The sequence below is a fragment of the Podarcis melisellensis genome (genome assembly GCF_964234715.1).
Source record: "Podarcis melisellensis genome assembly, chromosome: 12".
NCBI classification, from domain to species: Eukaryota; Metazoa; Chordata; class Lepidosauria; order Squamata; family Lacertidae; genus Podarcis; species Podarcis melisellensis.
This window is the reverse complement of record NC_138544.1, coordinates 27,447,423-27,459,264: the sequence shown is the minus strand read 5'-3', so window position 1 is coordinate 27,459,264 and position 11,842 is coordinate 27,447,423. Positions and strand designations below refer to the sequence as shown.

Sequence of the window (11,842 nt, the reverse complement as noted above, 5' to 3'; positions counted from 1 at the left end):
TTTTACATGAGAGCACAGCACCCAAAAAATGCCTGTTTGGGGGCGCCATGCATAATTGTGTCCCCTGAAAAACGTGGGGGGGGGTGTTCTCCCAGGGCAAGATCTTGATGTAAAATCATGTGAGATCACAGCACCCAAAATGACCAACTGTGCTCTTGTGGGGGGGATGGGATGTCCCAGTTTTTCTGGGACATTTTCAAGGTATGCAGGCATTATTATACAGTGGTACCTCGGGTTAAGAACGTAATTCGTTCTGGAGGTCTGTTCTTAACCTGAAACAGTTCTTAACCTGAGGCACCACTTTAGCTAATAGGGCCTCCTGCTGCCACTGCGCTGCCGCCACATGATTTCTGTTCTTAGCCTGAAGCAAAGTTCTTAACCTGAGGTAATATTTCTGGGTTAGCGGAGTCTGTAACCTGAAGTGTATGTAACCTGAAGCGCATGTAACCCGAGGTACCACTGTACTCAGATTATCAATTGCCCCAGCCAACATGGCTAGAGATCAGGGATGATGGGAGTCAAAGTTCAACAACTCCTGGAGCACAGCCAATTCCCCTGATCTTACTGGAAACAGCCTTCAAGTAAGGACTAAGTTCATATCCATACATTGAAAGCACTCTTACCCCACTTTAAAAGCAATGTCTTTCCTCCAGAAATAATCCAGACAACTGCAGCTTGTCAAGGGTGCTAAGAGTTCTTAGGAGGCCCCTTAGAGAGTCACAGTTCCCAGTCCCCTTAATAAACTACAGTTTGCAAGATTCTTAGGAGCCATGACTGTTATAGTAAGATAAAACTGATTTAAATGTATGGTGTGGATGTGACCTAAATAACATTCAAGCAGTACAATCCTAGACATGTCTACTCAGAAGTAAGTCCCATTGAGTTGTATTTTTGTTCTTGTTTTTATATGTATTTTGTGTTTCTATACTGTCTTTTTATGTTGCAAGCCACCCTGAGATCTACGGATGAAGGGTGGTATACAAATTTAATAAATTTTATTAATAAATGAAACCTTGGTGACAGTGGCCTGAACTATCCTTTAAAGTGCTAGATTTGATCTGCAATGTTTTAATAGATTTAAAAAGAAATGCTCTTGAGAGTAGTCGCACAATACAAAAGCAAGCGTTTCTTAACAAGGAGCTTCTTTCAGACAGTTATTATTAATTATAGAAACTGGGCTTAGATCTTCTGGAGCTCTGTCAAGTTGCTCAGTACGCAAAGGCCGGAGAGAAGCCCTGCTGTGTGGGTAAACTGATGACTCACTTTTAATATCAGACCGAGCCAGGATCTTGGGTCCTGCCAAGTTTGCTCAACAGGGATCCCCGCTCCAGCCCACTCACATTTCCTCAGAACAGCCCTCTTTTTCAGCAAACGGTGCTTAAGTGAGGCCCTTTGCTTTGTAAACAGAAGTGCTATGTGAAATACTGTCTCTCTCTGCGGATGGCAAGAGGAAATTATAAGACAATGAGGTCCAAAGGCTTGGCCTTATCCAGGACTAGGAAGCTACTGCCCCGATTTGATTACCTAAATATAAGAACAAGTCTTTTTTTCATTCTTGCTACGTTTGGCCCCAAGGTCTCAGGACAGCTTATTCTGCATTTTTTTCTCCCCTCGTCGGAAGGAGGGGGGAAGGGGGTAGACTTCATTTTTGTTGTTTGAAAAAGCAGTGGTTCTACTGAGATTTAATTTGCAGTGCAGGAGCCAAAAAATCATGCAGCACAGCCTATGTGGTTCTGTATTTTGACATTAGGACTTAAGTCATCATGCTAGTTGGAATTTTTTTATGGGTTTGTTAGACATATTTATTGGAAATCCCCCAGTCTCAGCTTGGCAAAATTTAGGATGTGGAGAAGTCTTCCAGGGGCATGGGCTCACCTCTGGCAGATTTGTGTCTCATTCCATTCCAGCACAAAACGACAACTCATATATTTGTTGCCACACAGATCAAAAGATACATGTTGATTGTCCTGACAGGCACAGCTGAATATATGGGGCTGCCTAAGTAGTGCCTTAGGTTTCCTGTTAGAGAAGACAAAATGCTTTCTGTTCAGGCCTACAGACGTCCCTCTTAAGAGAGATCTCTGTTTAGTTATGAGAGTCCAGTGCCAAACTGATTGCAAACTGAGAAGCACATTCTGAAATGTTTGACAAATCTCTAGCAACAGGGCTTAACTTTCCCTATTGTAACAGCCACAATGAATCCTTTCTCTGACAAGTGGGGTCTTCAGCTTTTGCAGCACCGTAACATCCCTGGGGAAGAACACTTGATAAGAGAAGGAGGTATTGTGGTGAGGTGCAGTTGGTGATTTGCAACACCCAACCTGCTACTTACGGCCACTGTGAGGTTAATACCAGAACCTCAATCTTAATTTGTGCTACGGTTAAGTAGAGGTATGCCTCCCAGTCTTCAAATTGTCGGAACAGTGGGATGGAAAGCCAGCTGGATTGGCCCTTGGTCCCTTCTCAGCCTTGCTGCTGCAAAGATCCATCAGCCATCCTCCTCTGACCTGCATCTGCGACTTGAGCTATTTAGCAGGAGCACACATTTCCTCAGTAAACACACAACAGAACAGACTCTAGGCGTGGCTACTATACTAAACTACGCATTTATTACACATAAATCAGGACAAAGAAAAACATGGCCTCTCTCCTTGCCGTTCTTCTCGGAGAGAGAGAAAACAAAAGCAATACAGAGCGGATGTTCCGCTCACGGGACTTCAGCAATCTGTGCTGGAATGTAAACAGACATGTGACATGTAACAATCCCACATATCTGCAGCAAAGGATGGAATGGAATTCCCAACACAAATGAGAGGATTTCCCCCATACTTTATTGAGAATCTGACAGAGATAGGATGAGGAAATAATGTACATCCTCTATATTTACCTACCTGGAATCAGAGATGGAATATGTGGAATGTAGATATGAAATTCACAGCATGTTATACATTGAAAGAACACTGTTTGAACATGATGTACAGATGGTATTCAACACCAGGTAAGTTAGCAAAAATGTGTGAATCAAAATCAAATACGTGCTGAAAATGTAAAGAGAAAGAAGGTACTTTGTAACCATATGTGGTGGTCTTGTCAGAGGGTAAAACCTTTCTGGGAATGATTTATAATGAATTGAAGAAAATGTTTAAAATAACTTTTACTAAAAAAAGAAAAGAAAAAAGAAGCTTTTCTTTTAGGCATAATTGGTACAGAGATACCAAAAACAACAACAGCAAACCTGTTTATGTATGCTACAACCACAGCCAGGATGATTTATGCTCAGAAATGGAAAGAAGATTCTGTACCGACCAAGGAGGAGTGGCAAACTAAATTAATGGACTATGCCAAAATGGCAAAACTTATGGGAGCAATAAGGAACTGGGCGGGGGTGGGGGACTTAATAAAAGGCTGGGGGAAAATGGGGTATTACTTGAAATGTTATTGTACACATGTAAATTCATTAGCAGGATTAACTTAAACCAAACAATTAAAATTAATACTAAAAGATAACTACGGAGTAATTATTAATTGGAGTATTGAAGGAGATGCAGTGTTATAAATTTAAAAATATAAGTAACTGCAAAAGGGGGGGGAGTAAATATATATATATATATATATATATATATATATATATATATATATATATATTTGTTGGAAAACATTGGATTGTATTCATGTCAAAATATTATTGCAAAATTGAATATATATATGCATATATATATATGAGAGAGAGAGAGAGAGAGAGAGAGAGAGAGAGAGAGAGAGAGAGAGAGAGAGAGAGAGAGAGAGAGAGAGAGAGATGGTCCTCAGAGGTCATTGCCACTTCTTGGGATGTAGGAACCTGCCATCTGACTTTCAGAGCTCTCTCCCAGTCCTACCTGGAGATGTTGGGGGTTGAAGATGGGACCATCTGCATGGAGGACTCTTCCACTGAGCTATGGCTCTTCTCCTTCCTCTAACCTGAATTGTAATTGGATTCAAGAGAAAGGATATCTTCAGTCATGCCCCTGGAAAGGTTCCCCTGGCACCTTCTTAGTGCTCTTTTCAGTGACAAGTGAAGATCCTTTTTTATTTTCACAGGCTTTTAAAATGATGAACTTTTGAATCCACTGATCTGCTATATAAATTGTAGCGGCACTGGGTATTTTTCTACGCTGTTTTTCTTGCTGATGTTGAAATGTGCATGCAGGATTTTCATGTTGAAATTTGTATTATTCGTGTGTGTGTGTGTGTGTGTGAGAGAGAGAGAGAGAGAGAGAGAGAGAGAGAGAGATCTGAATGCTTTGATTGCCTGTAAACTTTGTAAAATAAATTTTGTAAAAAAAAATGAATTAAAATGTTCTCTATCTGAGCCCTTGACTCTTTTGTTTCTAATGAACACAATTGGATGCTCCAGGTTGACCAAGAAAGCAAGTAGGGGACATCCACACTAGTGACAGTTTTTCTAATTATAATCATTAATATCATTATCCCATTTGTATACCACCCTCCCTCCAAGAAGTTCAATATGGCATGCATAGTTCTCTCATTTTATCCTTGCAACAATCCGATGAAGCAGGTTAAACCAAAAGATAATGACTGACCCATGCTCACTCAGTGAACTTTGTAACTAAGTGGGGATTTGAACCCTGGTCTCCCAGGTCCTAGTCCAACCCACTAACCACTACACTGTTTCATCTCTGGGCTGTCACACAGCAAATATGCCTAACTGAACATTCCCTGCATGTCTGCATCCTTTAGCCAATACCTTCTCTCTCAGGAAATGACAAATTGCTCAGTCAATGGGACATTTTGTAGTCGAGTCAAAACCGGGCATTCTCTTTTGCTGATGGAGTACTTGAAATGCCAGATGGAGCCTGTGAAGTCAGTAGCTTAAGAACCATTTCCACTTTGGATATTTATCTGTGGGTGTGCCATAAATGAAATACCTGCATCTTTCACGTGATATATGAGCGGTTAACTTACAGCTACAAACTCGCTGATTAAATTTTGTTGTTAAGCAACCAAGCTTAAGAAAATGGGACCCTCTAAATAAAAAAATGTATAGAATGGTCCCACACACATGGCTCTGAAAGCTGAAAACAAATTATATTTTTTAAACAGGGCAACTACTTCCCTGTTGATTTTCTCTCTTTCTCCCAGGAGTCACAAGTTTCAATTGGAAACCACACAGATGCAAGTGATATACAGGATCTGTAATCATACTTGCATAGTTTTCTTTCTTTCTTTTTTAATGTTCCATTAATAGCCTTTCCCCCCATGAAGCCAGCAACTTCGTTGAAATAGGAAATGTATTAAATTTTCTAAACGAATGAAACAAAATGGCCATAACAGAGATCCTGAAAGGGCTTTGCAATTATTTCAAACCATAGAATCGTTTGTATCTTAAATGCCACACAAGTAGTGAATGAGGATTTCAGTTCAACAAGCATGAACATTGGAAAATGGAACTATTCTAGTGAGCAGTTCCAGGGGTCTCTTTGCTAGATGCTTCATAGGTTCTGATCCATGAATGAAAGGAGTGTCCGTCCATAGAAGGAGAAGACTCATTCTGTTCACAAACCATAATAGTTCTTTTTCAGTTCTGTATTGTGGGTTATTTGCCTCTTTGTCACAGTATTCACTGTTCACATTCCATTCCTTCCTTTGTGAATGGAAGCTTCTTTATGAGATGGAAGCCTTGAATCCATCCCATGCACTCAACTTTAACTGACTCATGTCATCCATCAAAACTAACAAACTTATTTGATTTTTTATATCGGAAAGTTAGACATTGGGTGCCCAAAGAATTGGAGAAGTCACTGCAAGTTGAGTTCTGAACATGCCAAGTTTATAGTGGTAGATAGTGCTGTACCAAATCCTGCCCTCAAATTTATAGGACCAGATACGGTGCATGGGAGTCATTTTGGACTCACAGCTGTCTATGGAGGTGCAGGTCAATTATGTGTCTGGTATGCAGGCTGAGACCCTACCTGCCCACAGACTGTCTTGCCAGAGTGGTGCATGCTCTGGTTATCTCCGACTTGGATTATTGCAATGCACTCTGTGTAGGGCTACCTTTGAAGGTGACCTGGAAACTACAACTAATCCAAAATGTGGCAGCTAGACTGGTGACTGGGAGTGGCTGCTGAGACCAGTCCTAAAAGATCTTCACTGGCTCCCAGTACGTTTCCAAGCACAATTCAAAGTGTTGGTGCTGACCCTTAAAGCCCTAAATGACCTTGGCCCAGTATACCTGAAGGAGCATCTCCACCCCCATCGTTCAGCCCAGACACTGAAGTCCACTTCTGAGGGTCTTCTGGTGGCTCCCTCAATGCGAGAAGTAAAGTTACAGGGAACCAGGCAGAGGGTCTTCTCAGAAGTGGCACCCTCCCTGTAGAACGTCCTCCCATCAGATGTCAAGGAGACAAAGAATTGCACTTTTAGAAAACATCTGAAAGCAGCCCTGTTCAGGGAAGTTTTTAATGTCTGACATGTTATTATTTTTTATATTTTGCTGGAAGCTGCCCAGAGTTGCTGGGGAAACCCAGCAAGATGGGTGGCGTATAAACAACCATATTATTATTATTATTATTATTATTATTATTATTATTATTAATATTATTACTTCAACCAGTGTGCCACAGGCAACACCTGCCTCAGTCTCTCTTTAATTCCCTCCCTCCTCTGATGCCCTCTTGCATCTCTGCCTCCCAAAGTCTTGCACAGCTGTTTGTTGCAGCAGCCCTGGCTACAAACTCTCCAGATGAAGGGTTCCTCTGGGGCTGGCCATGGGGTGCTTCCCAGGCCCCTATTGGGCAGTGTGAGGAGGCACCTCTCTTTGGGGCACGGGGGAGCAGCTCAGAGACCAGGGGCACCAGCTGTGGCTGCCCAGAGGACTCCCAAGGAGAGGAGAGGGAAGGAGGCTGAGGGAACACTCCACAAGGGAGGGTGTTCGAAAAAGGGTGAGAATCTGCCAGCTCTGCAGGCAAGGGGTGCCATAACTGGCTCCTGAGCCCCATGCGGGTACCACAGAAAGAATATAGTTGGTCAAGGGAGCTGTGGACTCACAAATGTTAATAACCTCTGTTATAAGTAATATTTGCCTTGTGCAAAAGGTCCCCTCCCCCCGGTTTCTCTTTCCCAGAGTTTGATAAATTCTTTTATATTTTCATTTTAACAGCATTCGCACTTACTTTACTTACAAGGTGGCTGAGGGGGAGTGAACAAATGTCCTCTTCTATTGCACAATGATCACTCAACAAACTGAGGAGGCTGAAAGGTGATTTGTAGAATGAAAGAAAAGACACTCTCACACACCCCTTGGTGACCTCAGAAGTAAGGTAAGTGCAAAAACAATTACCCATTTTAGCCATAAGGGTAACAGAAATATGCTTTTTAATATTTTTCTTTTTTTGAAAAGAATGAACTAAGAAGCCTGCAAATTTCATCCAATTCTGCAAAAAAATGGTACAGATGGTTCTTTTCTGCGCATAGGAGCAAACTCCTAGGGGCTGAGGTCTCTTTGGGTCCCCAAATAAAATGCTTGAGGGGACTGCACAACCCCCCCCCCCCCGCAAAAAAAGTTGATGGGCATTGCCATTCAAATGCTGTGCTTGCACCACATCTTGTGAGTGAATATGCAGGGTGGGGCTTACCTGCCCCCCCCCCATATTTTATTCAAGTTGGCACCCCTGTTTCTGGGGAATCTCTGTCACCCAACAGACAGCAAACTCTACAGCGTGTCATCGAAAGTGTAACAGAAGTTTTCCATTTCTTAGCAATCTCTATTTTAGCAGCTGTTAACAAATTACTAACAATTTCTTAATTCCTTTTCCTTATGGCATGATACCCTAAAAGAGCCTCAGATATTGAATACTTAAAAATTCTTCCCTTCATCTGCATTATTTGTCTCCATACCTGAAAGACAGGCACATCTTCCAGCAAAGTAGCTGGCAGTAACATCCCACAGTCCCCAAAGTATCAGCAATATTACATATATTTGATTTTTTGATTATCTTTTTTAAAAAACAAAAAAAACAACATCACCAGCACAGCTCTACTTTGTTTTAGAATGGTTTTATTTTAGATTTGGAGATAGAAACCCTGGAGAACCATTTGAAAAGCCACCCCTTGTCTTCAACTACTTTGCTTTCCCCCACAAATTAATTCACATTTATGTCTTAGAATTTGTACTGCCTAGAAAATGCCCCGTTACTTGCATTTTCTCACTAAACCATTCTTGGTTGTCACTATCATAGTGAAAACAATGCAAGAATAACAGGGCTATTTTATTATATTTTTATTATTTCTAAAAGCCCGTGTCTGGTACTTTCTTGGCTCTTTCATAAATACTATTATTATTGGACTTTTTACAATTCTGTGGAATCCAGTGGAACCCTACAATTTCCCCGGGTGTTGGGTTTCTCCTTTTCCTGCATTTCCATGCCACAGAAAACGGAGTTTCAAACGAGTGCCCTCCACCCTTCTCTCCATACAGGAACTGTAACAGCCTCAGCATATTCCTAATCTAATTAACATCCATAACACTTAGACAATAAATTGACTTCAGCGGCTCTTGAAGCTCCATGCCACCTCGTTAAGTTGCTTTCCAATGCAGCTGTAAATCAAAGGGGAGAGGCGAAGGTCACAGCACATGTTTGCTGTATGTTTCAGGGAGAGAAGCTGATGGCTTTACCAACTGCTCATTTGGCTTGTTTTTGTAGACCCGGGGAAAGGAACACTTTTCACAGCCACCCGTTTCTCAGTCCCACTTCTTCATGCTCACCTCCGGCACAGCAGCAAATTAAAGAAGAATGCCCAATTAAATATAAAATAAAAGTGCCAGGAACAAGGCCAGGGGCCAGGGGGTGAGGCAAGGAAGAGAGAAGAAAAACTAGATGGGACTTACTGTGAGGTAAAGAAAAGGTAAAGGACAGTTAAGTCCAGTAAAAGGTGGCTATGGGGTTGCGGTACTCATTTCGCTTTCAGGCTGAGGGAGCCAGTGTTTGTCCACAGACAGCTTTCCTGGTCATGTGCCCAGCATGACTAAACTGCTTCTGGCGCAACAGAACACCCTGACAGAAACCAGAGCACATGGAAACATCCTTTACCTTCCCACTGCAGCGGTACCAATTTATCTACTTGCACTGGCATGCTTTCGAACTGCTAGGTTGGCAGGAGCTGGGACAGAGCAACAGAAGCTCACCTTGTCATGGGGGTTCAAACTCCCACAGTGGTTTAGACCACAGTGCCACCTGTGTCCCTGGTAAATGTGTACAGGACTACAGCCTTTCCATCATATATTTAAACCACTGTGATCCCACTTTAAACAGCCATGGTTTGACCCAAAGAACCATAGTTTGTTAAGGGTACTGCGAGTTGTTAAGAGGCCCAGTTTCCCCTCCCAGAACTACAATTCCCAGAATGCCCTGTGAAGAGGAATTGATTGATAAACCACTCTGAGAACTGTAGCTCACAAACCCAAAGTCAAATGTTTCAGAAGGCCAATACCTGTAAATTAACCTTGCAAGCAAGCCAAATGAACGAAGGTAGTTTTCACCAGCAATATAGAAACATGGAAAGTGAATGAGAATGCTGGTCCATCTAGCTCGGTATCAACTCCACCCACTGGAAGTGGATCTCCAGTGCTTCTGGTAGGAGTTCTTCACAGCCATCCCTAGATATGTCAATGACTAAATCCTGGACTTGTTGTTTGTGGAATCCCCATCTGGTGGACTTACTCAGTTGTGGCCATCTTTTGACCAGCAACTCATGGCCACCATTTTAAATTCCTCACAATACCCCAGATCATTAGTTCTCAACATAGCATAACTCTAGGGCATTAGGTGACATCAGCTGGCTGATCCATAACTTGACCCAGGTGACATTGCCCTAAATGAAACTCAAAGGTGAGTTTCAACACCAACCGAATACTTCAGCCTGCATTGCTTCACATGTTGTCATTTGCTCAATGCAGATTTAATTTAATGGCTCTTAATTCCATTTACTGTTTAGTGTCAGGTGGGAAAGAAGAGGAAGTTATGGAGCTGACAGAGTGTTGAATGAGAATGCAGTGGAAAGTAATATCTGAAAACGGAGGCGAGCTATATCTCAAGTGGGGGAAGACTCCTGAGAGAGGACTGGGCAATTTCAGATGCTGGCAAGAGCTGTGACATCTAAAAGAGCAAGCTGCAAAAAAAGAGAAAAACCCTTCAGTGTATCCAATAGCATTTTTTTATGGATACAATGTATATGTCATAATAATGACCATAAAGATGTGGAATATTCACAGGTGGTCTAAAGAAGGGGGATGCTGACCTCTGGACTGAGGGAGAGATTGAAGTTTGGGGGGCCCGGGAAGGGTTGATGAGAGAAAATTCAGCAAATGGCATTTGAGGGGAATACTTGTTGTTGATAATCATCTCTTCCAACACCCGCCCCCCTTCCCTGCTTCTCGAGTTCTACTTTTGAGTAAAACAAGCATGTGAGTGGGAAAGGTGGGGGTGAGCACTAAGCTCCCTTATTTCACTGTCTCTCTCATCCTCTGTGAGTTGGAAGGGGAAGATCCGACACAGGAAGCCTCCTGTGTATTTACTTATGTGAAATACAACCCTGCAGAGTTCACAACTATCAGAGGCTCTCTGGAGTTTGCCCTCCAGATTAGGAAGGATGATGGCAACAGGGACATAGCTTGGCATGCTCTTCCCACTCATATATTAACTATACATGTTAGTAGGATGCCTGGAGAGGGCTCAGGTGACCATATGAAGCTGCCTTACACTGAATTAGACCACTGTTCCATCTTCTCCAGTGTTTAGGGTACCCATATGAACCATAAGAAGGGAAGGCGAGGCCCTGAAATTACCCACCACGGTTAGGACCTCAACAGCAGACTAAGGAGGCACACAGGCAACCTCTTCACTATGATGGGATGCATTGTATTTCTATTTAAATTACAGTGATTCTTTCTGAATTTGAACCAATACTATAAATTAGCACATACAAATTTAATGTCAATCTTTTTTTGGTGGTAGTTTTCCTTTTCTTCTGGCAATGTGTAAATGCCCTACTTGTGCACCCTACCTGTGTTGTCTGTAATGGCTAACAATAGATGTCTAAGGTCTCAGCCCTGGCTCCAACTTCAGACTGAAATATCAATAATTGAATGTAGAACCGTCTGCATAGAAAGCATTGTTCTGGTACGGAACTATCATGTTTAGACTGTCTAGCGATGGAGGGTGGTCCATTTGGGGAAATGGGGCACTGTCCCACCAACCTAAATCAACTGGATGCCATTACAGACCTAAGACATACTTTCAGTCTATAATAAATAGATTTCTTCAATCTACTTTCCCCACTTCACTCTTCCTCAAATATTGATGGAACTTCTCATGCCTAAGGAAAGAACAAAGTCAGCAAAAGATCTATTACAGAGAAGCTCAGCTGAAGAGAGGAGAGAGAAAATCCTCTTTCTAAATTCCACAAAATTGCTAACCCAATATTTACTGTCAGAGGGTGAGATCATAAGCAACAATATTTGAAGTATGTCATATAAAAATGCTATGCCATTTTTTAGTCAGATTTGGATGAAAAACTATTTTGGAAGATTAAAGTCAGAAACACTGTGGTCTGGGGTGTTCTAGTTTAACCATCTCCTTATAGGCCCTATCTGTGATTTCTGATACTTTTATATAAATATAAATTTGTTTTCTTGGTTTATTGTTTTAAGCATGGCATTGCTGCATGCCTGGTGGAAAAAAAATTCCATTACATTTGAAATGAAGGGATCATATTGTGTTTGACCACAAAATATTGTTATTGCTACTGCATTACAAATAAATATTTTAATAAGGAAAAGTTGAAG

At 41.8% G+C, this 11,842-nt stretch overlaps 1 long non-coding RNA gene across 1 annotated transcript; it reads right to left on the bottom strand.

Annotated features, from left to right (window-relative positions):
* Positions 1-9,933: 9,933 nt before the first annotated feature.
* On the bottom strand, positions 9,934-11,123 carry LOC309353496. The gene is made up of 2 exons (XR_014161908.1): positions 11,062-11,123; positions 9,934-10,167 (listed from the first exon to the last, which is right to left on the bottom strand). It is a non-coding gene; the product is annotated as an uncharacterized lncRNA (long non-coding RNA).
* Between the last annotated feature and the right edge of the window lie 719 nt (positions 11,124-11,842).